At 45.2% G+C, this 27,999-nt stretch overlaps 1 long non-coding RNA gene across 6 annotated transcripts; it reads right to left on the bottom strand.

Annotated features, from left to right (window-relative positions):
- On the bottom strand, nucleotides 1-27,987 carry LOC143693600 (uncharacterized). 6 transcript variants are annotated; one of them, XR_013181463.1, is made up of 6 exons: nucleotides 27,407-27,987; nucleotides 12,819-12,903; nucleotides 11,721-11,834; nucleotides 4,553-5,094; nucleotides 3,642-3,750; nucleotides 1-3,134 (listed from the first exon to the last, which is right to left on the bottom strand). It is a non-coding gene; the product is annotated as an uncharacterized LOC143693600 (long non-coding RNA). The 6 variants fall into 6 exon arrangements; XR_013181461.1 differs by having other exon boundaries at nucleotides 3,642-4,659; nucleotides 5,014-5,094; XR_013181459.1 differs by having other exon boundaries at nucleotides 3,642-5,094.
- Nucleotides 27,988-27,999: the final 12 nt, after the last annotated feature.

Here is a 27,999-nt window from a genome sequence, read left to right as displayed (position 1 = left end):
TCGACATGTCAGTACTCATTTTATTTTCAGATAGGGTGTTAACACCATGTCATGCAACATCCATAACTGTTAATTAAGACAGTGAATATGTAATCACATCCAAATGACAACAGAAGTCCATATGATCAGCAGGTTATAGAACCAGGTTCTGGATTTCATAATTCCAGCAACCAAATTCCTTCTCTCTGTTTCATTCCTGGTACAGCAAATGTGTCACAGAGCATGAAGCAACAAGTTTTTGATGTATGTTCCATCACTGTCTTCACAATCGTCTCATCATGTGCTAAGAACAGGTGCACTGCAAAAAGTAACAATCTTTTTTTGGTTTTGGTATTTACCTGGCCTAGATGGATGGGCAGGTGATATGATCAGTGAATTAATCATGCTGTTCTGAGAATGTTACTATTAATATAAATACTATAAGGTTGCAGGCAGTCTTACCTGACCTCCTCGATATGTTTAATTGTGACATTTTGTTAGTAAACCCAAAACCACCATTCTTGGATTTCTGCAAGTCCCACAAATATGAGTGGGAAATGTGAGCATAACTCTGTAGTAGGAATTGTCTACTTGGATTAATTTTTTTAATGTAATACTGCACATAATACTAAAATTTGATACTGAGAAGCTGTAGCTAATTTAACTATATTTAATAAAAGTAGATTTAATACTAAATTTCTGGTGTATATTTTCCATTATGACATGCTTGCTCTTTGGGAATAGTGGTCTGTAGTCTTATATACTGAATTTCTAGAGTAAGTGTGTTTTCATGAAAGACACAGAGAAAAGTACCTCCCTGTGTATCCTTATATTTTCTATCTTGGTACCAGTATTTTGGAAATGAAGAGCTCAGATTATTGAATGGATTTGCTTATCTACTTTTCTAAGTGTGCCCATCTGAACACATATAGAAGAGCTGGTGTGGTTTTGGTACCCCTGAGAGGAGATAAAAAGATGGAGTCTTTGAAGATGTTGGTACCATCACGCAAGAGATCTGTCTAAAAATACTGCACAGACCATCCCTAGAAAAGAGAAGGAAGTCAGGTTATTTTCTCACTTGTGACCATTTTATGCTTTTTCCATGCCTGTGTTCCCTTGCTGCTAACAGGATTATTCACACAAGGAACACAATAGCACTTTAGCCTTAAGCAGTTGGCCTCCACACTGATACACAAGTGAGCATGTCAGATGGTGCTTGCTGTGATGCAGAGAACAAACTAACCAAGAACTGGACTGTTACAAGTCACAGATAACTGAAATTTATTTTAATCATTTCTGTCACAGGAAAGTATTTTCTAAATGCGTTATGTCAAAACATCCCAAGAAGTGACATGTAATCCAAGGCACATGTTTTATTCTTGGTTACATTTGCAAATTGAATCTCAGTACTTTCAAGGCATTTTGAATTTAAAGTAATATTGTTAAATGCCTGTGTTCTTGTGCTTAACTAAAGCAGTGACACCAGGAATATTCAATAAAGGACTTCAGTACAATAATTCATTTATTCACTGAATACCTTGTCTTAACAACTGACAACTTTTACAGATCTGATCCCTCTCCAGAGATTTAGCAATTCTCCAACATGCAACAGCCAGAGATGAGGAGATGATAAAAGAAATGTACAGTACTTTTCATATTCAAATAAATATCCACCATAAAAAACAGGTGCTTTTCACCATCTACATCACAAGACCTTTCAGTGTTTGCTCTCAGCTTATCAACTCTCTATTTCTTTAAAAGCCTATGACACTCAATGTCTTTACAATGTCAAGTCCTGGTAAAACTTTTCAGGAAAACAAATCCCAAGTGTTTATCTTTCTAAACCTACAATGGTGTTCCTCACACTGATTCAGCCTGACTGTCTCTGCTGTGCTAGGTTGTCTCAGCAATTTCCAGCATTTCATACTTCAAGGCAAAATAACTTGTTTGTAATTTTGTCAATTTCTAAGGCCAGTATTTCTACACTTGAAAAGTAGCTTGAATGTAAGGGGCAGTGCATCAGTTCCTCTGTGTTACTGTAACAATCCAGCGGGAAAATTCTTGAGTCAACTGATGGACACAGAATATGAAATAGCTGCTATTTCTTAAACATATACATCCTCTATAAATTTGTGCTCTGCCCATGACATTGTTCCACTAAAGACAGACGTACTTAGAAGAAAAATTTCCATGTGAATGGCAAGACATTTTGCAATCATTGTGTGAATGAAAAGGGGAAATTACAATCACCAGTTTTAGACTATTTTATTTATATCAAGAAGTAGATGTTTCTAGTGTTAATTAAACTCTGTTTAGATTATGAGAACAGTGAGATCTTGTCCAAGATAAATTCATGGTTCATTTTATGTCATTTGTACCAATAGTTTGGATTTAATAGACCAAAATGAAGATATGTATGGGGAAGGTATGTGAGAAAAAAGTGCATGCAAAGCAGTGATGTGAATAGTGTAAAAGAAAGAAAAGGCAAAGAAGGAAAAATAATGGTCTGGCTGGATGTTGCAGAAGTTTCTACTCACTTATGATAGAAAGAGGTGCCAACAAAGCTGGTCCTTGTTGAGTTCTACATTAATACAGGAATTCTACAAAATTTAATATCTTGATCTTGATCTTGGGCTTGCTCCTCCAAGAGTACACATCTAAGCCTGGCCATCACTTACATGATGCACTTTGACACAAAGCATTTCTCATGTTGCTGCTTACTATGAAATTTTGTTTACAATGATAAGCATCACTTTAAAAGGTGATAAAGACACAATGAACAGGAGCCAAACTTTTCAATTGCTAACCCGTTCTATAATGTACGTGAAGTATACTTAAAAAACAGGAATGCCAGTTATGTTTGCAAGTGGCTTCAGATTAACAAGGGCAGATATAATCCAAAGTACTGCTTAAAGGTCACTGAAAGGTTTAAAGGTTAAACCCTGCTCCTTTTTTTTTCACTTCAGACTCCAAGGGTTTCAAAAACAAAGGCCATTTCTACTCTCAGCTACACTAGTGTGAATTTAATATTCACAAGTGCTTGGTCTTAGTTGGATTGGTGTGGATTTACAGCAGAAAGACTTCCAGCTCTGGCCCTATACTGCTGCTTTGCTGCTTCGTTGAAAGAGCAGGCTTTGTTCAGCTGCCACTTTCACCTAAAAGAAAAATAGATATAGCTATATCTATATCATCTATATCTAACTTTCTCCATGAAAATTTGTCCATGTATTTTTTTCAGAGCAGAGAAGCTGCACAAAATACTCTGAATACACCGTAGATGTTGAAAACACATATAATTGGGAAAGGCGAATTTTCATATTAAACAACCTTTTTTGATGTTCTTTATCTAGAAGCAAGAATAACACACTTCCATCACAGCAGTTCTATGGCATTTTTGAATGTGGTGAAAACGTTGGATTATATTTTACTGTTTGTTAACAATAAAATCATCATTTCCTTAATTCTATAATAACTTAACAGGAGCTATACTGCTGAAAAGAAGAATGTCTTATCTCAAATGAGGTTTCCAACTAAGATAATCTGAGGAAATGTATAACAACTGTGATCCTAGGACAACTTGTTTTTCTACTATTAGAAGTAATAAAACCATACTATTTAGCAAAATCTTTAAAAATCTTCAGCCAATATACAAAAATATTTACATCTTTTCTTCCTGGAGAAATACTTCAAGTCTCTCCCTTTGTGTCCACACTTCCTCACATTCCCTGAGGACAGAAAATATTCCAGGGCCTGGAAGGTTCAGGGTCAGTCCTGAAACAAATTGCAAGCATGATACACTTGAGCTCAGCGGCACTGCCTTCACCTGTTCTCTGCCAGCCACGTCAACCTCCAAAAGCCCATCCAAATATTCTCTCCTGGCTGGGTCTGTAAGCAGTCACTGCTGGAGAAAGTTGCTTCAAGAAAATGTGGAGGGTGTAGTGATAAATATATAGAAAGTTTACAAACCACATTCTACAAATTCCCTTTGGGTACCTTCCCACAATGTTACCCTGAGAGGTAGCTGGGTCAACAGCAGCAAGGAGACTTGTAGGATCCCTTAAATCCCTCTTAGTCCTACAGACTCTTTGCATTTTGCTGTTCTGCTCCTGTGCCCTCCAGATTCTTCCATTTCGTATCCCATTTCTGTGATGTCTCTTCAAGCGTCCTCTCAGAATCTCCACTGCTCCCAAAGCTCCTGTTCCCGTTCATACCACATTGTCGTGTCACTTGCCCATGCCTGCACAGCACCATTCCATGGGCAGCTCTCACCCCAAGGTCCCTGCTTGGTTTCTAAACCAGATAGCACTATGGATAGGCTTTTTATCAAGTAATATTTTTAAGCCTTTTTTTCTCTTTTGAAGCTCTCTGAAGGAACTAGATGAGATTTAAGTCATCATCTCATGCAGAAGGAAAGATGAAATGTTGCATGAGAGACAAAAAAGAGAAATGGCAGCCTTTTTATAATACATCCAAAAATACAGTACAGTTTTGGGAATTGCAGCTGGTTTTAGGACCCATCTGACAACTCATGGCTTGAAAATCTGCAAGATGTTTCCTTCCCTTGATCACATACCTGTAAAAGTACTTCCAGCAAGAAGTATTGCCAATGTGACCTCGTGGGGTTTTTTTCCCTTTTCAGCCATTGTAAACAGTCATACAAATAAATACAATTGCTTGGATCTGGATAGAAAATAGATCCACAAGAATGACAATTTGGGCAATGTATACTCATTTCAAAAGTCAAGAAAATATTGACAGAAAACACTTCTGCATTTTCCTCTGGAATTACTGAGTATATTTGATTAAACATATAAACTTCACTTTGGTATTCAAGTTCACCAAGCATGTTTGGAATAACAATTATTCTATTAACATACTGACATGATCTAGTCAAACAAAATTAAACGTGTTTTGGGGTAATAAGATGTAAAGCCTTATTTAAGTATTGCTGCATTTTTAAAACAATGGAGAGACAGCGATATCTGCAGAATCAAAACAGTATTCCCACAAAAACTGTAAATTAAAATCATTAACCTCAGCCTTGACATAAGCATCTTTTTCCTCAGGGGCATGGTCCAGCTGTCCTCAAAGAGAAATTTTAGTTTCAGAAAGCTCCTAGGAAAAATAAACAAAATACAATGGTCTACTATTCATAATATACAACAAGTTGTCTCTAATTCTGTTCCTAATCATTGTCAGGCCAGAAGAAAAAATAAAAATGTTTTAAAACTAAAAATTTTTATAGTCTTAGAGATCTGGGAAGCATCTGAAAAAGTTTAAGTAAGGGATAACATTCTAACCATAGCATTGGCTTAACAACCTGTACAAGCTCAGGTGCACCATCTTATGCCAGATTTTCCAAACTGTGAAATTCACATGGTATTTCTTACCTTGTTCAGAGCAGCTGACAGCCTTTAGCTAGAACAACACTTGATTTTCCTTGTCCTCTTGCCTATTCTGTTGCAATAGGGTCTGCCTTTTAAGCATTTTACTGTGACATCTTTGTTATCTGTTACCTCAAAGTTTTTGATGGTGCCATATATACGCACATGATGCTTTGTAAGCAAAGTTCAAAACTGCTGAACTTGTGCACCCAAGCGTTAACCTACATGCAAGAATAATCTAGTTAATGGAAAGATGACCAGGGAAAGCTGAGTCTGTCTGCAAGCTCAGGATGTGAGAGGTAGCATGGTCTGTGGCTGGCACTAAGAGGACCCAAAACTGCCAGTGACCCATTGCGTGATTCCGAGGAAGCCATTTCACCTTTCTGTTGTGCTTTTCTTCCCAGCCTTCATCTCTCCAACCTGCCAGCCCTTCACAGCAAGATCTGTCTCTTATGATATATCTCACAGCAGGAGCTCAGCTGGGGCTTCCAAATTAGAGCTGATTGGGAATTTTGCAATGAAATGAATTTTCATTAGAAAGTGCAGCTCAGTTTCAGTGCAGTTCTGCAGTGCAGTTGTGGGGATGCTCACCCAATATATGAGGAAGCAAATTCAGATAATGACTCTGAAAAATGCTTTGTTATAGGAAGTAGATCACCTCCAGGAGGAACTGTGGAATGCATCTTGCCCAAGGACAACTATCAGGCTGTGGGTGAATTGACACAGTCCTCTGCAGTTAGAGAGACAGCAGGTCAGGAAATTGAACCCAAGCATGCATGGGGAGATCACGTGTTCTTTTGGTGGGAGCTGGGTTTGTTTGTTTGTTTGTTTGTTTGTTTGTTTATACTAAAAACAAGCCTTCCAAAAGCACTTATGTTTGCTGCTAGAGAGCACTGGAGCATCAGTGGAATGCTGGGAAGTTTCATGGGTAGATTTACTTGGCCTAACTTGGTTCTGCTCTGAACCCTGCCTGCTGTTAACCATGAGATCAGATGTATTTTAACTTGTAAAATACTTACAGTCTAAAGGAGACAAACAACTTCAGAATAAATCATGATCAAATATCTGAGGAGCCTTAATGACAAAGAAAATTTATTTTTAAAATAATTCCAAAGAGAAATAGGAAGGCCTTCTGGTAATTAGGAAAAAAACCAAGCTGTCCCCAAAAAAGGAAAAAAACCAAGCATGAGGAAGGAGACCACAGCAGGTAGGTGTGGTCAAAGGGAATAATCAGATCAGTAATTCAAAAGAAATAGTAAAAAAATCAGTAAAGAAAACAGGACATTAAAGTACTGAATTAGGGGGAAAGTGATATGGGGCTCAAGTAAGTTTTGATATGCTCTAACAAGAGAAGGGAGCTTGAAGGAGTAATATCACTACAGTTTTTAGGACCTTTCCTTAGTAGCTTCTGAATATTAATTCTGATGAAACACACTAAAGAGAGAAACACTTGAGAAAAATTGTTTTTTACAAAAAAAGTTCTGTTGTTACAAAGCTGATCTCCACTATGCACCAGCATAAGCTGCTACCTGTGCAGAACATTCCAGCATTACCAAAATGGCAGTGCTGAAGGCAAGATGTCTTTTCTCCATTTTCTAGCCCCACTTCAGCTCCTCTTACTGTCTGCTGACATAAAATACCCTGTGTGAGTAATCCAGAGAGCAGCTGAGTCATGTTCAATCCCCATGGTCACTTTGAGCTGAGTATGACTGCATTTCCCATGTGGTATCTCCGAAGAATATGCAAAATGTCATTTGCTGAAATGGCAACTCTTAAACGTGTCTCCAGGGGGCATTTTGTACAAAAGTTAACAATATTGGGAGGACCATATCTCTTAGGCTACAGATTCGTACTGGGCTATGCACTGCTCTGTCTCCAGCTTCTGTGTACAAAACACCAATTTTGTGTGCATTCCTGTGGAGCTGGGAAGAGGATTCAGGCTCCAGGGTAGCTGCAGTCAGGACACAGTCTGCTGCATGGTGCTGGCATTGCCACTGTGCTCACCTTCCAGGAGAATTAAGGTCTTAAACATAAACTCACTTTGAGTTTCCATTCTCTAATTGTTCACTTTAGACTCAGCCAGAACAAATCATCTTTCCAACCTGCAGAACAGTATTTCAGGAGAATATAGGGAGAAACAAGCCCAACTCTGGAGGTAAGCTCAATGACAATATTGCATCAAAAGTACAGATTACTAACCAAGTTCTTGATTAGGCCCCTTCATGATGAAGGCAGTAAGTAACTCTTCCAGTGCAAGGTGGTGACCTAGGTTACTTCCTCAGCAACAAACAAAAGAAACTGTGCTCTTTTAAATTATATCACTAAAAACACCAACGAAGTATGGAGTGTTTTGGGGGGAAAAATGTTTGGCTGTGAACCTTCTGCTACATAAATGTAGATTAAAATGAGAAAAATTTGAGAAAAACAAGCACGGACCTGTGAGAGAGAGTTAAAAAAACATGTAGATGAATTCAGAGATGCAGTCCTGTGATGGGAAAACATCCAGGGTAATAAATGTTTACAGAAGAAAGTTCTGTGGATTTTCAGGCAGGGGAATAGCAGTGGTTACCTCCTGCTGAAATATCATAGCCGCAATGAAGTGGCAAAGATGACAACTGACATGTCAGAGACACATAAATCTATCCTTACAGGACTGACAACTTGGTCTGATTGCTCTCCAAAGATAACTTTATAACTTGCTGAAGTGTGACTTAAGGATGCCCTGGAGCAGCACTAACCTGTGTACCTTTCTTGTGGGTAACTTTTTATAAGCTGTAGCTTTAGTTAATATCTTATGCAATTTTTCATTTGACCTACGGGTATCCCATGTGGGTGGGATTTTCAAAAACACTCAGGCCCAAATCCACATGGGGATTTACACAGAGATGATTGCACCCATAATATGTATTAGGGAGCAGAGCAGAAACTTGGCCCCAATTTAGCCTGTAATCTAGCAAGGATACAGGAGAGGGTCTGCCACTCCCTAAATGTTCACCAGGAAATCTACCTATGCTTGTAGGTGTGAAATTGCTCTGGACTGTGGTCATGCCTTAGCTCTGCTCCAACTAAAATTGAGTAAAACTGGGCATCAGGCAAGTGCTTTTGAAAAGGCCAGTATGAATATATTTTCTCTTCCTTACTGTAACTTCAGTGCTTTCTGAAACACCTTTTAGAAAGAAGTACTTGAATTTTATTGTCAGGTAGATCACTTCAGTAGGAAAAATGTGGGTGGTTTTTATTTCAGTGTTTTGTTTTTCAAGTGAACTATTGAACACACACACAAGAATAAAAAGGATGATAAAAAGGACAATAATACAATATCCAGTTTGGTCCCAGTGATGTTGGCTGTGCTTAATCTGAAGCTGTTGATAGTCTCTGCATGCAGCTTGAGATCTTTGAGTACATCTTCCCTTTTGATGCTGGCAAAGAGCAGGGGTGGTATCTTCATATATGTCAAACACTAGGAGAAATTTTGTCCTCCATGGGAAACAAGCCACAAGCAGCAGTGTGTCTTACGAATAAGCCCTTAGGGAAGCTGCTTTATTTCCTTTTTTCCACCATCTTTTCACAAAGCCAAACCATCCCCCGTGGCATTTGGACACACAGAAGACAGTTGCATTTGAAAGGCCATAAGCAGTCAAACTAAATAAATAGATGTGAAAAGCTGAATCCCTTGCAATGCCTTGCTGAAAAAAGAAAAAAATATAGGTGCCAAACTGGCAACTTCTGCATGAAGGCTCCATGCTGGTCTGCTTCCTCTGACCCAGAGAGTTTTTGGTGAATGTCTCTGAAGAAGAGCAAAGAGCAGGTTGATGTGGCCTCATGCCTGTGGAGCAGGCAGAGGCGTTTCTGAAGGACGGTGCAGCCCCAGAACATTGCAAGCTAAACTCTCAGAGCCATGGTCAGACCCCAGTCAGTGGCAGAATTTACACTCCTCTGAGTGGGAAGAAAGTGCCTTTGAAGCAGTAGAAAACCCCAAGGCTCTTTAGAGCTCCTGGGATGCTTGACCATAGTGGTAGCAGAACTTACTCATCTGGCTTCCACAAGGGCAGGTAGTAAATTCAGTAAACTGAGCTCAGGGTAATCTAAGGGCTGCAGAGTGAACTGGAGAAAAGCCTTTGTTTGTCCTCTAGGAGCAGTGCTAGGGAAAAGCCTGTAAATTTTAGAATTTCTAGATCCAAGCACAGAGCCTCTGCTGGCTTCCAGGAGTGTTAGCTGAAGATATTTAGCCAAAGGCTTAAAAGCATAATAGGGCTTCATTTCAAAAGCATTTAAAGTTTATTTTTCACCCCTTCAGGACAAGCAAAGCATGGTAATACTATTGGCTGTTTTAGTAGTATGGTCTAAGAATATAATAAAAACTGCTGGAAAAGGCAATATTTTCTCTTAGACCAACTGTTTTAACTAGGGGGAAAAAAGCTCCAGACACAAATCCTCCTTTGTATACAAATACCTTACTCCAGATGTTGCTTTCAGTTATCCTACTAGAAGATGTTTCTTTCCCTTAAACTTTCCCTTGGAAAAAAAGTGAGGTCTAAACTGTGTTCTAAAGCAAAGTACTGGGTGATCTATGTCTACACAGTAAATTAGCACTGAAAATGTTAATTGGGAAAGCTGATGGACTCATGACATTTCCTAAGACTGACATGATTTTAAAGTTAGTCAGATAAGAGATTTTTCCCCACTGAGCACATTTTGTAGGCATAGGGACTTAAAGTCACATCCTTGCAGGAGGTCATCATGGATTATGTGAACACTTAAGTCCTAAGGGTGAAATATGGACCCTCTGGAACTAGTATGGATATGAGGGCACAGGCCTTGTAATAGCAGCATGTTAGTAGTAAGGTGGAAGTTGGTGTAGGGCATGGGAGAAGAAGAAGGTAGATTTTACTCTAGAGAACTTCCACCCTGGCTCTTTTTCAAAAGCCAAGTAAGTATTTTATGCTGCATGTCATATCAAGATTTACAAGCTCTTGTCCTCACTGATAAAAAATACCAGTTAAATGCAAGTAATAGAAAAATCACATAAAAATAATTTCAGCTACTTCCTACTTCATGGCATGGTCTAAAGAAGCGCTGCTGTCCCTCAATGCCAAAAATGCCCTCTTTGTCAGATAAATTACAACATTCACCATTTGCTGCAAAACAAATATTCTTGTTGGTTCTAGCATTTAGTTCCTTTTGTGCTTTCTAGCTCTTCGATGGGAGGAAATCTGGGCATGATGCTTTATGATCATAGAACAGGGAAAGTGCTTTTTAAAGAAAGGTTTCTTTTTAAAGAAAAGGAAGGTTTCTTTTTAAAGAAAAGAACTAAGGAATTATGATGTTTCTTTTAAGTATTCATTGCAAAGGCAGGGAAAACTAGGGAAAAGTGACACCCAAGTATCATCTGCAGTCAGATTTAGGGTGAATGTTCTCAAAAGCTGTTCTTTATTCTGGACTTGAGAATTTTGTCCAAAAAGTTGATCAAGAACTGCTGAAAAAGGAACAGAAAAGCTAAAGCAGAATAGTCTTCTAGATCCTTGAGTCCAGGGCAGGTACACTGTATTTCTGAGGTTGTTTTAAAATCTAAGTCAGCCTCTCTTGACCTATTTTGGTACCTAAACTAAAAGAGAATAGTAACACTAGGTGCTCTCATCTGTTTATTTCCAGTTGGTGCTCATTTTAATCACAGGTGCCACCAGAGACTCTTTCTTAGAGCATTCCATTACTTTGGCCAGCCTGGAGGGTTTCCCTCAGCACTCCCAGATGTAGGAGCAGTATAAACATGTCCAGTGCTGCAGTGATAAGCAAATTCTTTTCAATAACCTAGATCTCAGCATGTGTGCATATTCATACATAGGCAGTAAGGCACATCCAGCATCAGCCTGCACAGAGCATATCAGCACAAGTGCAGAAAGCAAGTATAAATGAGCCTTGATCAAACAGTTTCTACTTCATTTATTCTTGCCCTGCTCTGACTGGTGTAACTTATAATTAGTCTCTGCCGGCAGTGCTGTGGTACCAAAGAATGGTGGATTAGGAAGAAACTCTAGAATTTCTCCATAACTTGACAAGTCATAACCTGAAAAGCTACACTTAGCCCATTAAAGATTTTTCACAGTGACATTTTAGTGCAGCTAGGGAAATATGCCACTGTGCCATTTATCATTTTCAGGCCATGGACAGTGGAAAGGAGGCTGCTATGAGGAACAAAATAAAATAGATTACACATATAGAAGTGAGGTGAAGAATACTGATAAATATACACTACTGAATGTCAGCAAATGTCACTTGAGAAGCCATTTGCAGCTACCAGAACAGCCTGCAAACCAGCAAAAGTAGCAAAACCAGGCAAAACAAGTTGGGTGTACTCACTTCCACATGAATAAGCAATAAACCTCTCTGAAGTTACACCAGAAAGTTGTTAAACTTGATAGATGAATCTTTTCCAATTGTTCTGTCGCATACTGTATGTGGCTACAAAGGACTCTGGATGGTTTAAGGTGAGAAAGAGAATGCATTGCTGAGAATGCAACAACTGAAGCATTTTTGTTCAAACATTTGTATTCTGCTTTGTTTTAAAGGGACAGTATGAACAAAGAAGTGATTCATTAGACCACTTTTTCTTCTATAGGGCTGCTCTTTTTTTTTGTCTGAACCTCACTGTCAGAACTATTGCATTACTACCATTTCTCCTTTAAATACATTTGCCATTCTAGCCACAGGACTTAGAGTTAAATCAGTTTGGGTTTGGTAGGCAGAAACATTGCAAATTAAAGCTTTTCTGCCAAAAAACTTCTCACAGTATCTATCTAGCATGTGTAAGTGAAAGACCTGCAAGCAGGTGGCAGGTCTTTGTGGCAGCATCTGAATTGTAGATCTATGGATCAGCTCCATTTTGGATTATAGACATGCTGACCTAGAAAAAACCCTCCTTGCAAAAGTTACAATACTTCAGAGACAATATAAAGATTTCTTCAGGCTTATTTGAATCTGTGCTGTCTGCAGCCTCTTGAACCATTACTCTTCATTGATTATAAACTTAAAATCTTTGACTCAAAAAAAATCTCCTAGGAAAAAACAGGGGTTCTTAAAATTTCAGAAATTCTCTCTGCTTTTATTTTCCATGAGATTCTTCCTCCCAAATTCTAATTTATCTTAGCAAAATCAGAGACAGCCTGCATCATTTTGATTTCATGAGACTGTTATCCCCAGACATCACACTCATGCAAATTTCAGATCAGTTTTGTTTTCATTAGTGAAAAGCAGCAATGTGGATCACATAAATGGGGTCACACAGGAACTCCTTTATTCAAAATATTTCATACATGCTAAGATATGCTGTTTGTAGAACTATTTCAGTCAAACTTCTCACCATATGTTCATGTAAAAGCTATAAACAACCAGCCCTACGATGGCATCCTAAAGCCAAGGAGTTTAAATCTTTGAAGAGAACAAATTTCTTGTACTTACAAATCCTGTAGATGGAGTATGGGCGAACCTTCCTTTCTTGGGCAGGATGTTTATAAAGAGAATTTTCTTTGTACTAGTCTTCACTCTATTCTTGCGAAATCAAAATCAAAAGTGATCCTTATTAGTCAAACCAAACACTTTATTAAATTTAGTGTAAAGCCTGGTTTAGAAATTAACAATGAAAATTGGAAAACAAAGATAAAACAGATGGGTTGAACTTTCCTGAACTGCTCTCCACCCCTCTCCCCCCATTCTTTGAAAACTGAAGTAATCTTTGAGGCAAAACAGGCGTTTTGACAGCATCTGTCATACAGAAGTTCTGTAGATGTTTTGCTGCTTCTTTGGTCTTGTTTTGCACCTCTCTGTCAATTTGAACACACGCAACAGAGTCTCTAGGAGTGATGCTCACCCACAAGCTAAGAAGGCAAGGACCATGTGGGATGCAACAAAAGGGAAAAGATCTATCAGTTTGTTACTTCACCATTAATATCCCCAAAAACTTCTCTTTTTACACAAAAGTGTGCAGTTTGGTGGAAAGCACAAGTAAGCTTATTTATAATTTATAGTTGAAATTTAATATGTTATATAATAATATACCTAACTGTTTTTCAGAAATTCTGAGGGGTAGTACATTTTCACACACTTGTCTTCAAAAGAGACAAAAATACAATTTCTTAAAGGGTATTTGAAAAGTAGAAATGCTTGGCCTAGAGATTTTAAATAAATTCTTGAATAAATAGGCAGCACATGAATAAATATGCTGATTTTGTGACAAGCACTGGAAAGAAACTTCTGGTTAGCAGCCTGCTTAACCTCATGAATGGTTTAGTCCTTCCTTCCTCCATCCTAAGCATGAAAGCTGCTATCCACACCCCAGACTTGACCCAAACTACTGAATGTGATAGAGAAGTGCCTACTGATGCTGGATCAGGCCTGGCAGCCTCCAGGCTTGACCCTGTAGGCCTGAATGAGCCCAAAGCCAGCCTGTGCATCCCCTTGGCCAGAAGTCCTTTCAAAGCAGATGTTAAGGTACGTGCAAAATGTTTGAATTGCTTGATCAGACAGCCCTAGTCCTTTGAAAAAAGTAGAAATTTTGCCTGAATAAAACAATACAGGTTTTGCTCTGGTACAGATGGTAATAATGAAGAATCACAGTTTCTGTTATCAGGTTTTTTGATGCATTTGTCTGAGTAAAAGGAACATATAATTCTAAAGGGCAGGGAAAGAAGATTGTAAGTTTTTACCCTTTTTTATTTTAATGGCTAAACATTGTAATGCTAGCTAAACACAAATTCTTGTCTGTTAATAGGTTCCTCTAGTTTGTAATAAATAGGAATGCTAATGACTAAAATTTGGTATTTGGTATGCATTAGCTTTTGTAAGTCTTTTCTTTACAGGCTTCATTGACATTCAATATGGCAAGCTTCCTTTGAAACATATTTATAAAATAACTACAGTATAATTAAACCAACAAAGCCATCTTTTAAGTAAGCTTAATAGCTCAGTTTTTCACTCTGTAAATTTTTTATTTTAAGGAGGAAAAATAGTTATACTCAATTCTACTCTATATTTCATTTTGCATATAATATTTCCCTTCCGTTTGCAATCTGTGCATATCTAATTCTTGACAACTGTGATTATTAATAAATGTGCATGAAAAACATGCTTCAGAGATTCTTCCACAAGAATATTTTTTGTTAATGAGAACTAAAACATATCTTGACAAAGACAATATAGGTAATACATATGTGTATATATACATATTTCAATAGGTAATGGTGGTGTAGTTAATACAGAAAAATGGATTAATAGATGTGGCAGGTAATACTCGAAGTGGATGCTGTTTGATAAATGTAACTAAAAATATTTTAATTATATGAAAGCAATAGGTAAATAAAAGCAATTATATTCAATTTAGCTTTCAGCTTGTGAGCATTTTCTGTAAGCTTTAATAGAGGAGATAGCCTGTGCAGAAGGCTAATGGTATAGCCACCGCTAACATTGCTCATTACGGTTTCTAAGCAGTACTAATTCTGAGGTATTTCTCTGGAAGACTACAGTGTTCTTCATAAGGGTACTTGGAGCCTGACAAGTCTAATTCATAATAACATCTACCTCATTCAGAAGATTAAAGTTTACAGAGTCCTCAGCAGTTTGAAAATCTTTATACTATTTAGAACCACGGTCATGTTTACTTAAGGGCAAGGTAAAAAGTGATAACTCGCACTATAATAAGTAAAGTGGAACCTCGTAACAGTTTCTTAAACACTGTCCTCTACAGGCACAATAATATTGAGACCCCATTTACGGTATGATGAATAAAAACAGTTGACATCATTGTTATAACCTTTATTTAAAACTGTTACCAAGGTTACTAATTACCATCACTGTGTGCAACAGGTCCCTCTGAAGCAGTATCTTTACAGATGAACTGTAATGTGTAGGGTATAATAAAAGGCATAAGGGATTATGCACAGGCAAAAATGCTGAAAATCGCACAAACACATCTACATTATTCGGTGCATCACTTTGCGAACCTCCGCTTTCGATGCTGAAATACACAATGCGGCTTTTTGTTTAATTCGAGCACTTAGAGAGATGTTAACTGTGCCCTGAAGCGACTTCACAAATATCGGGGAGCAGAAGAGGTAGGGACTACAGTGACCAACAAAACCTGCTACTCCTGCTGCTGGAAAATGTTCTCACCTCTTCTTCACTCTTTGGGGGGCACCTGGTACACGGGGAAGCCTGCCTGCGTTGTATTGAGCAGGACTGCAGGGAGAGAACACGGAGCAGGCGGGGGCAGCCCCGGGCCCGCACCGCCTCCGGCGGGGGGACTCGCCCGGGGTGCCGGGGTGGCTTCAGGGAAAGCGGGGCGGCAGGTGACATCCCGCTCGGCCCCCGGCCACCATCCCGCCAAGCCACACCACCCCGCCCGCAACTTAGTGACACAAATCCGGGCTCTTAAAGTCTTTGCGACTGACCGTACTCGCTCATTTATAAATAATGATCTCCATATAGATGCATAACAACAACATACCAGAAGTGTTTGGGGAGAAATCCGATTAAAGTCTATAGCTTTTTTCCCCTCTCTCCCGGAGCAAAAGTCTTGCCACAGGTCAGCTGCCGCGGCCGGCCCAAACTGCGGGGTTAAAGGGAAGAAAAGGCTCCAGGCGGGAGGGGGCTGCCCCGGCCCGGACGGAGGGAGGGAAGGAGGGAAGGAGGGAAGGAGGCTCGGCCGGGCATTTTGGGGGCAGGGAGCCGCCGGCTTGGCTCGAGCGTGAACTCTGCTCCCGGGACCGATTCCCCCCGGCGCCAGCATCCCCGGGCGGGGGCGTGGGGCCGCCCCACTCCGCCCGGCCCGGCCCGGCCTGGGGTGGCGGTGACGCAGGACCGTGCTTTGCTTTCCTCTTTCGGGCGATTTAGGGGAACTAGAAAAACAAACATCGGGCCGTTTCATGAAACGGTGGAGAAAACTCCGAAGGGAATGAGAGCGGGGCACATCCTTTTAGAGGAAGGACAAGGGTTCTCTGAGGAGGGAAAACAAAAGATGACAGTGGTGGCTGTAACCCCACCATGAACCAGGGACCTTCTGGCCATGCTCGGAGAGCTAACCTCCCCGGACTTCCCATTACCTCTCCATGACACTTCACTAATGCTCACACAATGGCCAACTGAGCAGTTTAAGTAAAGATATTTTAACCTGAACTAAACATTGTCTCTAGACAATAGGATGCAAAGCAACATCTGGTACCACACATAAACAATGCTGTGCAACAGCATATGCTCGACGTCTGGAAGTTTATGTCAACGCTAAGCAGTCGAGGCATCGCTGCTTGGCATGAAATCTTAATAAATGGCTGTTTGCTGTGCTTCCGAGATGAGCATCTAGGATCCTTCCTCTCAGGGCGTCCTCTTCAGGCGGAGATTGCCCGGCAAAGACATCTTCGGACCCCATCCGCGCCTCTTCCCTCCCGCCCTAGAAGCAGAGCAGCAGTGGGAAATGCCGCGGGGAGAGCCCGTGGACCGGCCTGGGGACCGCCCCGGGTTCGCCTTTCCCCGCTGTGGCTCCGGCTCGGCCGCCGGCGCCGGTGGAAGCGGCAGAGGCTGAATGGCCAACTTCAGGGAAGCGCTTCTTTAAAGAGGAGGCTCTAGGCTAATGAAACAACGGGAGGTGACTATTGCAAACAGCTGTTCCTCATACATATTTCATTATACAATCAGATAATGCGTCTTACCACCTTCTCAATTATTCACAGATAAACATTTTCAAGACGTTTTGACATCTGTCTTAGGGCCTGCTATTAATTTAGTAATCACTATGGTTAAAAATGCATGGGGACGGCACCTCACAATAACTCGGATTTTTCTTACGGAAAAACTATCGTAAGAGCTCGCCCTAAGCAGCTCATCGGGGTCAAAGAGAGCCCCGAGATGGAGGGAGCACAAGATCTTTGCCCTGCAGCCCTGGGGGTGCCGCTCCGGGGGGGCTGCGCCGTCCCCCCGCGCCGTCCCTGTATGCCCGGGCTGCGCAGCGCCGGGCCCCCCCGGCTCCCTCCGGAGCTCCCGGGAGAAGAGATGGGCGGAGGAGGCCGAGGGGGCGGAAGAGACGGCACCTTCCCTCGCCGGCGACCCACAAAACACCCAGAAAAGTCGCGTCTGCCCCTTCCGTCGGGCTGTGGGCACAAGCGCTGCCGGCTCTCCCGCGGGCGGAGCGCGGTTCGGCTGCCCCGGGCCGGCCCGGGAGAGGACACCGGACACTGCCCCGCCGGGACAGCGCTCCGCCAGCCCTCCGGCCAGCGTGCCTGCCGGCCGGGGACAGCAGGAAGCCGTGGCAGCTCCCGTGGCTTCGTTCCCCGCGGAACAAAGCCCGCGGGTCCCCGGCCGCGCAGCGAGATGCGCTCCTCCTCGCTGAGCGTCGGTAAACTTCTGACAGCAAGTTTGATTCACTGCTGCTGAGCTGGTTGTAAACCCGCAAGGCTCTAGGAAGACGCAGCATCTTAAAACTGTCTCTTTTTCTCTTCCTTGGCAATTATCCCTTTTCTCAAAATACACCCGCAAGGCGCAGCTGGACACGCGCAGTACCAGATGTTACACATGAGCATTAAAGGGCAAGTTAAACTAGCAAACGCGGGAATCAAATCTCGACAACTATTTCAGACATTTTATTGATTAAATTAAGCCGCTCAGCGCCTTTCCTCCCTCCCCTTCCTCAGGTTACCTCTTTTTAACCTCAAAATCCACACACAATCGGCGCCTTTCACGACCCTGCTCCCCCTTCCCTCCATGCCCAGGTAAGCAGATGGAAACGCTTGCGTACTTCCCTGTCCTGCTACATAAGATTTGATCACAACTAGTTTCTAGAGCTGCGGTCTCGACAGCGATAAGGGGAATCGTTTCTGCAGAAGGAGCAGGACCCACGCGTGAGCCAGCACAACGAGGGAGAAATGGTATTTTTAGCTTGGCCAGACTCCTCTCCCCGTCCCGCGGGGGCACGGCCACGGCCGCTGCCCGCCAGTTCCACCAGTTCCCAAAGTGCTGGCCGTGCCCGATCGGCCCATCCCGGCGGGCACCCGGCTGCGGGTGGGCTTGCTCTGAAGCCTCAGCCAGAGTCCCGGCCGTGAATTTCATTTTAATCGCACTGCCAAGGAAAGTGCCGGCTCCCAGGACGGAGGACCTAGGAGTGTAAAGGCCTTTCTGCCTCGCAGGTGGCGAAAGGCAGAGAAGGATTTGGGAACAGCCAGAAGAGGGGATGCTCTGTAAAAAGGAAACGAGAACTCTTAGTGCTCCCTTCAAAGTATAGCCCACATTTGAAGACCTTGCTTTCTCTTGAACGCTCTGTAAGCAGCGAAAGGGTTAGTGGTGAGCTCTGAGCCTCTTGTTCAGATCCACCTGGAACCCATGATTTTAAAAGTCAGAAATAGGGGAAATCGGGCTGTGAATGTGCGGAGGGGAGACCCTTCCAGCTCAGCAGCATTCATTATATTTTAATGTGAAGTGTCAAAAGCCCGCTGGAATCTTTGCCGCTCTTGAATGTGTCCTGCACTTGCTCAGAGCCGGTCTGCGCCGACCTGGCTCCTGACTTCAGCTCTCTAAGTCCTCGTAGAGTTTCAACACTGTACTTGCAACTTTGCCCCCGCAGAGCCGTCCTGCTCCCCGTCCCTAGCCCAGCCTCAAGACGTCCTTCGCCCTATTGATGTGTGCTACAGCCAAACAGGGCAAAAAGACGAGAATTGTATTCGACAGATGCTGCTCACTCGTGAATAACAGGTTCAGCGCATACGGTATCTCTCGCCATTATCTTGTAAGTTAATATCGAGTAGCAATAGCTGTCTAAATATCAAAATCTATTTATAGGGGGTGCAGAGCTATGACCTCTCCATCTGACCTTCAGGAACCGCAGGCTGGAAAACGGGGCAAATGAAGAAAGGGAGGGGGGAAAGGATAAGCCCAGGATTACAATGGAGATTCGTGCGTGGCGGAGCTGGGCTGGGCCGCCTTTGTTCCGAAATCCTGAGAGGACTTGAATCCTTAGGACGGCACCGGCCCTGCGGCCCAGGGGAGGAGCGGCTCTGTCCGGCTTCTCTGTGTCCCTGCCGCGATCGCGGTGTTGCTTCCTCCACTTCTGCACAGCTACAGAAGTTGTTGTTGTCGGGCTTTGGGTGGGGTTGGTTAGTTTTTTTCACAATAAGAAGAAAAAAAAAGCAGGCGGAAAGACAAAAGAGCGCCTTGACTAAGGAGCAGGTCTCTGTGAGAAGTGAGGGAGCAGAGAGCTCAGCAAAGTGCGGACCCACATCTTAGACAAACATTTTGCATGGGGGTAAGAGGTGTTGGGAGTATTTTCTGGTTTTGAGCCTCATAGCCTTCCCAGCGCAAACAGGGAGCGAGGCTTCGGGAGTTTTCCCAGTCCCTCCCCGGCTAGCAGCAGGATGGGGGAAGCTGGGCGCTCTCGGGCGCTGCCCGGGGGTGCCTGGGGCCCCCGGCAAGGCGAGTGTCGGGGCCTTGGACAGGGCCTCCGTGACATCCCGTGCTCTCGGGGATCACCCCCTTTCCAGCGGGCGGGGAGGGGGAGGATGCTCCGTAGGGTCCCAGAGCTGGCATCAGTGTTACAAAGCGCATCCCCTCGAGGGGAGTTGGAAAAGGGAGGATGGGGGGGGGGGGGGGGGGCGGCTAAGAAGAAAAGAATAATCCCAAAGTACTCTTTTTTTTTTTTTTTTTCTTTTTATGGAGCCATCGAGTGCTCGTCCAGTCTGAATTAACAACTGCGTAAAACTAGACTAAGCGCGCACCCGCCCTCCCCCCGCCCCAGCCCCGGCTCCCGGCGGTAATATGGCGCCTGCGAGAGAGAGAAGCACTTTTCTCGGTGTTTAGCAGTGGAAATGTGCTCCCTGAAGGTCACACCAGGCGACGCGCCCGTTGGCTGCCGCGCAGGGCCGGGGCGAGGGCTGGGCCGGGCCGGCGGCAGCGCCCGACCGCCATCCTGCCGGGGACAACAGAGCGGCTCGGGCAGGTCCCCGCAGCCAAATATGCCCCGGCTAGGCTTTCTCGTCCCCTTTATGCTTCTGTGTCTGCAAGGGAATCGTACCCCATCTTCCCTCGCTCTCTTATTAGGAAAAAAAAAAATAAATCAAAAACTCTGACCAAAACACCCAGCAATAGACCACCTAAACCAGCCCGGCGCTCCGAGGGAGCTATTCCTTGTGTCTGAAAATTAAAAGGCTCAAATCTCCTACGTGACCATGTTGAGACGCGGGAGCACTGTTCGCAGCTACTTCAAAGCGCCAGTCCCAGTTGGTTTGGAGGTCGGAGCTACTGTTCCTCAGTAAGAGAAGTGTAGTTCAGGAGGCAAACTCTGTCCCCGGGGGGTGTGCAGGCTCTCTTGCCGCCGTCTAAGTGCACCTACCAAGGGAAAAGAGAGGCAGGGCTGCTCACCGAGCTGCTTAAATGTTCCCTTCCTTCTGCTGCCGGGGGCTAAGCAAGGAGCAAGCTTCTCTAGCTTTCCGAATAAAATTAGAAAGATGATTTTAAAAATCGCTATTCTTGGCATTTGTGTCCCACTTGAGGAAAGAGTCTGGGGGGAAACAAAAAAAAAAGGATCTCCCAAACTCTTCCCAAGACACTTGGTAATAATCTCCTTTTAAATCTTGGGACTTGCTACCACATTATTCTCCGTGATATTGCATTCCAAAGAAAATAGACTGGGTATTAGAAGAGGAATCCCCTCTTCCTAATGAATATTTACCCTGAGGTCATTACATCCGTAATGGTCCTTGCTAACTTACCTTGCTCCCCTCTTTCTCTGCTAGAGACTGGGATTTCAATCACAATGCCCTCGATTTTAAAGTGCCGTGTACCATTTAATGGCGGGGTGCAGGAGAGGTTAGAATATTATTGACTTCATGCAATATATAAGATGGATGCATTTAAGACTTTTAACTTTTTGTTGCAATGACATGCTGTATTTTTATGAGATACCTATTATGCAGACAGAACCATTGTGCTGGAGCTGCCTCACAGTTGCTGGATCGTTTCTATCAGATGAAAGATTTTGAATAGTTTTCTTTCAACAATGCATCCTTTTGGTCTTGATACAAAGAACGTAGGCATGGTATACACTTAAACAGCTCTGTCACAGAGCAAGATTAAATAGAGTATATATCGAACCCTGTCTGCACTATAATACGTACAGGGAACAGAATGGAGCTCCCTCCTCCCCTGAAGGAGCACATTAAGGTCTGATGTCCTGGGAGCATCTTCCAGGTTTCCCTTATCTCTGATATTTCGTTAAGCTGTTAAAAATCTTTACAGACGGGCTTTAAAATCGGCTGTTTCTCGCAGAAAGACCGAATTTGATGACAGAGTCTTTTAACAAAACCCACTGCTGGCGCTCCAGGAAAGGGACAAGTTGCGCTCTATCCAGTCCCCCATCTCGGCCCCCGCGCCTGTCCCGGGCAGGCGGCTTTTCCCTGCCCTGCCGCGGAGGCGAAAGAGGGGCACGGGTTCAGCGCAGCAGCCCCTGGCGTGCGTGTGCCCACGCCGGTGCCCACCCGCGGCGGCAGCCCCGGCCCGGGGTGCGGGAGGGCGGTGCCCGCGGCCGCCGGTGCCGGGCGCGGGGGGCCGGGGGTGCAGCCCGGGGGGCTCCGCGCCCGCGGCCACCCCCCTCCGGTGCTCACTCGAGCGACTTGACCAAAGTGCACGTGCTGAGCCCAACTTCCCTCTGCCCAGCTTTGTGCTCGCCGCTGATTGAGTCCCCATATTAAGCTCGAGATCCTTTCTAAGCAACTGCTAAGAAGTCAAGAGCATCCTTGCTTGCTTTCTCTCCGTGGCCTTTCATGCCCTCAATTTGTTATTCTACTGACACTTTTCTTAAAGTTAGCGCCTAGCATTGAAACATTAGCAACAAAAGCCCTGGAAAATCTCTCCCTCCTCACCACTAAATCCTCTAATGGGTCTGTGCGTCTCGAATTTTTATTTGATTTCCAATAATCTCTAGCGCTTCAATATTAAACCTACCTCAGCCCAGTACCTCACCTATGGGGTATTTTTCAGTGCTGCTTTGGAAAGTAGAGACGCTCAGATTTCCTTCCACGTGCACCCACTAATTTATAAATAAGTGTATACAGCTGTCTTCGTGTATATCTGTGTCTCTGTATCTGCAGTAACGCTTTCATTTTGTGTCAAAATAACACATCCTGTCACTCCACACCAAAAGTATATTTATCGAATGAAATAGCACCGCAAGCTGCATTTTCTTTATCAAACCTTCATTTCTGTTTTACCCAATTGTAAAATATCTTTTCATTTCTTTTCCTATTTTAAAATATGTATTACAGTAATTGTTACTTGGAGGTCTTTTGTGTATCTATAGCTCCTTTGATTCATATCTTTTCCTTTCTTTTAATCTTGTTACGCAAAATTATATACACATTTCTCAGGAAATCCAAGGAGCATAACTTGATTAAATAAAAACCCCCTAATCCTCGAGGTTTGCGGCAAATACCAGTTTTTAAAGTACACGCTCCTAACCTATGGGTTTTTTGAATGAAGATCCCTAAGTCCTCTTCACTTTATTACACGGATTTGGTGAAATGATTCTTCAGGCTCTCTAATTTAAATAAGTTTTAGTGTGAACTAAGAATGAACATTATCCTCTAACCTGAGGTCAAGTGAAGGGTGATTTACATGACAAAGAATAATTCCCATTTTGTCCAATATGAAACAACTTCACCTTCGGCATCATTAAGAAGAGTTTAGCACTTTCAGGGCTTTGGGGGTTGGGTTTTTTGGTAAATAGTTGGCTATGTATAGCGCAATTTCCCTTTTATAAATCACAATACAAAGGCTGACTTCTTGTGCTCTTGAATTTCGGCATTATTTTTATAGCCTTAAGTAGAGTGAATTTGCACCTGCTGGTATTTAAACTTTAACATATTAGCTGGGGAGGACTTATCAACCCAGAGCACTGCCTCGAAGCAAATTAACAATCTTCATTAAAGTAAAGGGGGGGGGGGGGGCGGGGAGGGGGAGAGGAGATGTGACCATTTAAGACGCTGTCCCGGATCTCTCCGATCTATACAGGTTCCAAGTGGATTATTTGGGGTCTTTACAGCAGCAGAATAACCGCTTTACTCCCCCTCCCCCCAACACATATTCGCTTCCAAATTTCTACTTCTCTCCCGGCACTTTAACCCTCTCGATACCTTCTTGCCCTCCGCCTGGAGCGATGCCCCTCAGAGGAAGGTTGCGAAGAGACAGGGGCAGCTCGACTGCGCTCCCCGTCTCAGCCTCGGCGGCCTCCTGCTCCCAGCCCACCTCCCTTTAAGAGCACTTCCCCCCCAAAAAAATCAAGTCGTGCACTTGGTGGTTTCTTCTCTCTCATTTATGGTCACTTGGAGCTGAACTTGCTCCCTCTCCTCCTCTTCCTCGCATTCACATACTCGCACGCACACCACAGGAGCCCGTGAGGAGGTGATCTTAATCTAAATATCAAACTTACCGTCCGGAGCATCCTGCCTTGGGAAAGTTCTGCTCTGTTGGGTCTCAAAGTTAAGGAAACCACGGCCATCCCTCATTAAGAGCTCAGGTCTCGGGGAGAGGGGCTGCTGGCGGAGGGCCACGGGCGGGGAGCCGAGCTCCCCAGCTCTGCCCGCCCGGCGCTGCCGGCTCCGCGCCCCGCGGGGACCCAGACCCCCTTGCCCGCATGCGGCCCCGGCGCCCTCGGGACGGGGCGCCCCGGGATTTCTCCCGTGGGCACGGGCGTGCGCGCCTGGCCGTGGCTCCGAGGGGGACCCGCACGCTCCCCGCGGCGGGAGGGGGCCCCGGGGCAGCGCACCGGCTCTGCCCGGCTTCTTTGCGGGGGTGGAGGGGTGGTAGTGTGCTTGTTCGCAGCTACACCGGGAAAGTGGGAGCATTTCGTGTTTACAACCGGCTCCGGCTTGTATTGGTGAGATGTAGTTCAAGCAGCGCTCCTGTGTGTCGCGGGCTCTTAACTGGAGCTTTGCTCAGTCATTGAGAGCAATAGAAAGTATATGGAAATCAATATATAGACAGTGTGGAGGGCAGATAATGGATTCGAGTCAGTGAGTGTTATAATCTGCATTATGGGCTTCCTATTGTTTAGACTGAGCACAAATTTCCAAAGGGTGAAGTGTTGGGTTTGGGTCCCCCCCCCCCCCCCCCTTCTTCTTCTTTTTGGAGGGCTTTGTGTGTATAGGGGGAGGGGGAGTGTTAAATCCTCCAGCCACAATTATCAGAGTACACCCACTCCCCCCTTCCCGCCCGCCCCATCTGATTTTAAAGGTAGTGCTTTCACGGCGAAGCTAATGACTTTCATTTAATTGAACATGCCCTGATGTAGCGGATTGTTCTCGCAGCCCTACGCCTTTGTTGCTTTTGGGGGGAAATAAAGCTAATCAAACCTTTTGTCACGGCCAAATTCTCCCTCAGGGTCTCCCAAACATTTGTTTGAATAATTCACCTCAAGAATTGAAAATACTAATTGATTTTAAAATGCCAGCCCGGAGGGACGGGGAGGTGGGGGGTTGGGGTGGGGGGGAGCCTGGAAATTAGCGGCGAAGAGCGAACGTCTACCTGCCAGCAGCGAAGCCTCCGCAGCCGCTGCCCCCGCCGCGGCCGCTGCCGGGCTGAGCCCCCCCGCAGGCTGCGGTGCCCCCGCCGCCGCCGGCCGCGCTCTCCGCTCCGTGCCCTCCCTCGGCCTCTTGTCCCCCTCCCCACCGCCAAACTGCGCCTGGTCACCTCGGTCCCGGGTTCTCCGCTAAAGTGCCGGCGGTGGCAGGGGTGGGCTCCGCCGGGCGGGGAGGGGATCCCGGTCCGGGCGCCTCGGCCCCATTCAGGGAAGAATTTTGATGCGATTCATTAGAAGTAACGAGTTGACATAAGGTAAATCTACATCGAGGGGGCCTTTCTTTGAGTGCATGGGGAAGCTTCATTAACCATCGCTAACAAGGCGTGCAAATGCTCTGATTGGGCAGCTTTCTTGTAACGCCAAGGCCTTAGCAGGATGCCCACCTAATGAGGGTCACTACAAGAGACTGATAAAATATTCAAATTTTCCGTCGCACCAGGAACTTTGTACTAAAGGAGAAAGTTGAGACAACTGTGTGCTTGTTTACCTTGGGAAGGCACACTCGGGGGAGAAGGCATCTGGCTCTGACATCTCCATCTCCCAGAGAAGCCCCGAGCTGGATGGTCGCTCTTTTACGGACGTTTATTTGCTAAATTCGTCAACAGATTTTCTCCCGCCTTCTCTCCTTCTCCCCCATTGTAATTGTGTTTCTCTCGGATTTAATGCGCTGATTAATAAATAACCTGTCTGGGAGGTTCCATATTTTTCTTCGCTTTTCTTTCCTTTTTTTTCCTTGAAGATTTATTAAAATCAGCCTGATGGCTTTAATGACACGTCAATCATTTCAAAGTTGCTGCTTGTTGCTAATATGTCAGACTCTGTACACATCACCGCTACTTTCCTCTTCGTAGCGTTTAAAGCCTGTCCCCTCCTCCCCCCGCAATTTGTTTCTTCAAGTTTTCATCGCTAGGTTACGATTTCTAATTAGAGCTAAGTATTTCACTTAATATTTAATTTAGACGCCAAGCACATATATCATACCTAGATCAGTCAATCAAGTGTCCCTTGTTGATAATGCTACATCATTAAGAGTTGTGTTTAATTCAGGAGCAAGCGACTGTACGGCTGCTTCTGCTGCAGAGCAGGTAACTTTCGACTGGCGGGAGCTGCCAGCAGATCCAGAGGGATGAGGGAAAGCAGCCCAGCCCAGCCGGGAGGCGGCTGCGGCTTCCTCACCTCCTCGGGAAAGTTTTCTGCTTCCCAAGCCGTCACCTCACCGCGGAGGCGAGCTGCATTCCTTTTCTCACTTTTTTTTTTTAAGTAATTTAAAAATTGTTGGTATTTCACGTTTCCCTCATCCAGCCTCGGTGTTTATGCAAATAAAGCGTGAGAGGGGTCCCCGGAAGTTTAACTTGGAAGCTGAAGCAGTATTTTGGACCACTAATTAAATACCCCCTCGACCTCTTAAGACAATCCAAGCAACTAAAAAAAACACCACTTGCCACTTGTTTGTTATCACCACCGGTACAGAACACACCGCATCCACAGAGCTCTGTTACGCCAGCCGGATGGGCCACATCTTACACACCCATCAAATGCGCATTCATTTATCCCGGGAAATCGTGACTAAAGAAAGAGAGGAAGAAAGAAAGAGGAAAGGAAGGAAGGAGGAAGATAGATGTGTTTTTAAAGATAGCATCCGTGCAAATTTGTCAGCGCTTGCCCTTGAAGACTGACAAAAATCCAATTAAATCGTTGTATTAATAACATAAAAAGCCTAACAAGACCAACGCGATGGGTTCTCCTTTACCTGCCCCTGGCTCTCCCTTTCTCCCCCCCCTTGGCTTCCCCCTCGCCGCGGCCGCAGTGCTGCATTTTCCTCTCGCCGGTACCTCGACCGCTACGCCCCAGCCCCGTCTGAACCACTGCCTCCCCCGATAAAAAAAAAATAATCAGAGCTCGCAAGCGTCGACTGAGTCACTCCCGAGTCAGGATTAAGGGGCACTAACTAGGCAGCAGAAAATCGCAGCCTCCTGGGAGAGACCATCAAAACAAGCAGTGAAATAAAAGAGCTTCTCTCTCTGCTTCCCTTCCTCTCCCCAGAAAAGTCCTTCAGGTTGGCAGCCCGACACACACACACGCACACAACTTCGTAGGGCTCCCTCCAGGACAGCGCACCGGCTCGCCCGGGTTTGTTTAGGGGGAGGTTTTTGGGGAGAAGGGGGGTGGGGGGTGGTTGCTCCCCTGCCCTGCAGAGCCACATGTCATTCTAGCAGCTGAAACAATAAATCATGCGGGACCAAGTAAGAGTGACTGGAAACGGACGGCACGTTCCCCGGCCTGGAGAAGACGGCCATCGTCAGAGCAGAGGGACCCCGCCTTGCGCGGCCGCGGACCCGGGCCCCAGCGCGGGGGTGGGGAAGGGCCGGGGGGGAGGAGGGGGAGGCCGCGCACCCCCTGGGCGCTCCCCCGCGGGACCTCCGCCTGCCCGTAACAAACTTACAGGATCCGGAAAGGATTTCCCCGGCCGAGAGGGCAGCCTCTGCCCAGCCCCGTCCGCCGCCGCCGCCTCCGCCGCGCTCCCGCCGCCGCCGCCGACCGCGCCCGGCTCCGCGCCCGCCGGGGCTCCCCGCTGCGCCGCCGCTCCTCCGCTCCGCTCCGCTCCGCGCCGCTCCTCCGCTCCGCGCCGCTCCGCGCCCGCGCCCGCCCGGCGGCGGCGGCTGCGGCTGGGCGCCCGGCGCGTCCGGGCTCGGTATTAGCCGATCCCATTGACAGTTTGCAGCCAGCAGCTGCAGTCATTAAAAGCCATTTACACCCTGGCCTCCTCACACAAAGCTGGAGCGCCAACAATTATCTGCTTGCACATTTCAGGACATGAGAGTGTGTCCCTAACAGGCTTAGGGGAGCGCTGAATCCCCGGCCGCGCTGGGCAAGCGCAGGATCTGCTCCCCGAGGTCTGGCTAGCGACCACCGAGCCTCGGTGAGCCGCGTCTCCAGCCGCGGGAGCCGGCGGGAACGGCCGAGGATGCGGCTCCGTCCTCGTAAGAGCCTCTGGCCAGCAGAGCTCCCGTGCTGGACCGTGCGGCACAGAGAGGA

Source organism: Agelaius phoeniceus, chromosome 3 (assembly GCF_051311805.1).
Source record: "Agelaius phoeniceus isolate bAgePho1 chromosome 3, bAgePho1.hap1, whole genome shotgun sequence".
NCBI classification, from domain to species: domain Eukaryota; kingdom Metazoa; phylum Chordata; class Aves; order Passeriformes; family Icteridae; genus Agelaius; species Agelaius phoeniceus.
The sequence above is the reverse complement of the archived record's forward strand: the minus strand, read 5'-3'. Positions and strand labels throughout refer to the sequence as shown.